This window comes from Saccoglossus kowalevskii, chromosome 20 (assembly GCF_978046115.1).
Source record: "Saccoglossus kowalevskii chromosome 20, keSacKowa6.1, whole genome shotgun sequence".
Lineage (NCBI taxonomy): Eukaryota > Metazoa > Hemichordata > Enteropneusta > Harrimaniidae > Saccoglossus > Saccoglossus kowalevskii.
Genome location: NC_140660.1, coordinates 24533387 through 24536240, shown reverse-complemented (window position 1 = coordinate 24536240; position 2854 = coordinate 24533387).

Sequence of the window (2854 nt, the reverse complement as noted above, 5' to 3'; positions counted from 1 at the left end):
GGACGCACGGACGCACACAAGGCAAAACATAAGTCCCCGTTTTCGGACTACATCCGAACGGCGGGGGACTAATAAGGGGGATGTTGATCTAGTTTGCAGTGCATTAGAAAAACAATATATTAAAAAGTGAAAGCAGAATTTGTTACTTGTACTGAAAACCTGGATTTATTGATTTTCCGTCACAGAAGAATTTACACGATTTAGAATCTACCGTGACTATGGGGGTTGTGTGAATAAAACCATGGATACAAAATAATAAAAGATATTAACGAGAAAATTACTTATTACAAACATATTTTCAAGGAGAAAAAAACATTACAAAAAACTTTATGGTGGCCTAATGAATATTCATAACATGGTTCTGGGTGTCATGACATCAGCACAGAGCAAACAATCAACGAGGAACGATTAACTTAGAAATTCTACTGACGGTTGTAGAAGCAAAAAATGTGCTTACAGTTATGCCAAACTAAAAACAGTCCAGGTGCGTTCTGGCTTTACCACGGAATTTTATAAAGCATTTTAAAGCTGGTTTAGCATCGGGGTTCAACGACGTATACGTGGCTGTAGAAATAAAATAATAATAGTAGCGGTAATGTATAGTGACGTGTATAGTGCCACGCCCCTACGCTACAACACGTATGTTTATGGGAGATCGTGAAGTTATGCGGCACAAACATTTTACTATTAACTTGAATTATAGATTCCGTAAACGGGTGAACATTTTAAACACTAGCGTTGAGGGTTTTCTGTTTTTTTCCCAATTGCAGCTTGGGCTTGAAAAAAGAGGGAACTCTCTTACGCCATACCTTTCATAAGCAGTTAAATATGCGATCTGCCAAAACCTCAGGCTAAACAGAATACCGTACAGCGCTGATCGATATTCTTATTTTCATTTACCGGTACATCAGTTTGAGTGTCTAGCGCCCCCAAGTGTCCACTTATTGAATAAAGCATGAACAGTCGTATAATACTGCATTATTGTGATTTGTTATTATTGCCATTATTTTATTTCTTTTCCCGCACATCCATTCCCACCTCTGGTGTCAGAAGAGCTGTAGAGAACCAAGAACACGCTCCCAAAGGAGTGTATTATTAAATCTGCATTGAAAATAAGCTTACAGCTCACATGTACCACAGTCCCTCTATCCCAAGTCTGAAAACAATGGGAGTGTGAGGTGCTTACGTTCAGTAAAGAAATTGTATGAAAATGATCCACAAGATGAAAATCACCATCAGCACTTTCCATGTTGAAATTGACAACCCCGATACCTTGGATCGAAATCTACAACGCCGGTATTGTTTCATGTTAAAATCGACAGCACTGGAATTTTTAAGTTGAAATAGACAATACCGGTACCCGAGATTGAAATCGACAACACCGGTAATTTTTTTTATGTTGAAATGAACAACACCGATACCCTAGATCGAAATCGACAACACCGGTATTTTTTTTACGTCGAATACTAAATCGAGTTGGTATTCGGGTGAGTTGGTTTCGGTGCCCCTACCCTGTCACAAAATATTGAAAAAAAAAGCTCATAGTTTCACAGGGAGAAAAAACACATAGAATAATTCGGCCAAAATTATTATAATCTCGACCAAATCACTGTGACCGTGCATGGAGGTAAAAAGAGAAGGAATCACAGCCAAAATAATCCTCCTGAAATGTGTTTACTGATTACGTACAGTACTTCCTCGGCAAGCTACAACGAGTCCCTCAAATGCGAGATGCTCAAATTCAGTGATCGCATGTAGGAATGGAAATGGTCGCATGTTGGAATGAAAATCATCGCATTTAGGATAAAAATGGTCGAATATAGGAATCGAAATCATCACACTTAGGGATAAAAATGGTAGGAATCGATATTACAAAATGTAATAATATAGGACGTTAATTTTGACATGGATACCGCGTCATATTATGGACGTTAATTTTGGCATGGATACCGCGCCATATTATGGACGTTAATTTTGGCATGGATACCGCGCCATATTATGGACGTTAATTTTGACATGGATACCGCGCCATATTATGGACGTTAATTTTGGCATGGATACCGCGCCATATTATGGACGTTAATTTTGGCATGGATACCGCGCCATATTATGGACGTTAATTTTGGCATGGATACCGCGCCATATTATGGACGTTAATTTTGACATGGATACCGCGCCATATTATGGACGTTAATTTTGGCATGGATACCGCGCCATATTATTGACGTTAATTTTGGCATGGATACCGCGCCATATTATGGAGGTTAATTTTGGCATGGATACCGCGCCATATTATGGACATTAATGTTGGCATGGATACCGCGCCATATTACGGACGTTAATTTTGGCATGGATACCGCGCCATATTATGGACGTTGATTTTGGCATGGATACCGCGCCATATTATGGACGTTAATTTTGGCATGGGTACCGCGCCATATTATGAACGTTAATTTAGGTATGGATACCGCGCCATATTATGGACGTTAATTTTGGCATGGATACCGCACCATATCATGGACGTTAATTTTGGCATGGATACCGCGCCATATTATGGACGTTAATTTTGGCATGGATACCGCGCCATATTATGGACGTTAATTTTGGCATGGATACCGCGCCATATTATGGACGTTAATTTTGGCATGGATACCGCGCCATATTATGGACGTTAATTTTGTCATGGATACCGCGCCATAGGAAAGGTTGGAGGAATTTGGTATTTACAATATTTTCACATATGCTTAACAACATTTTCTGAATTTTCATTCGTTGTTCATTATGTTGTTGTTGTTTTAAAATGGAGAACCTCTTACACCAGTGACCTCATGACCTCAGGCATGACCTCAATTCA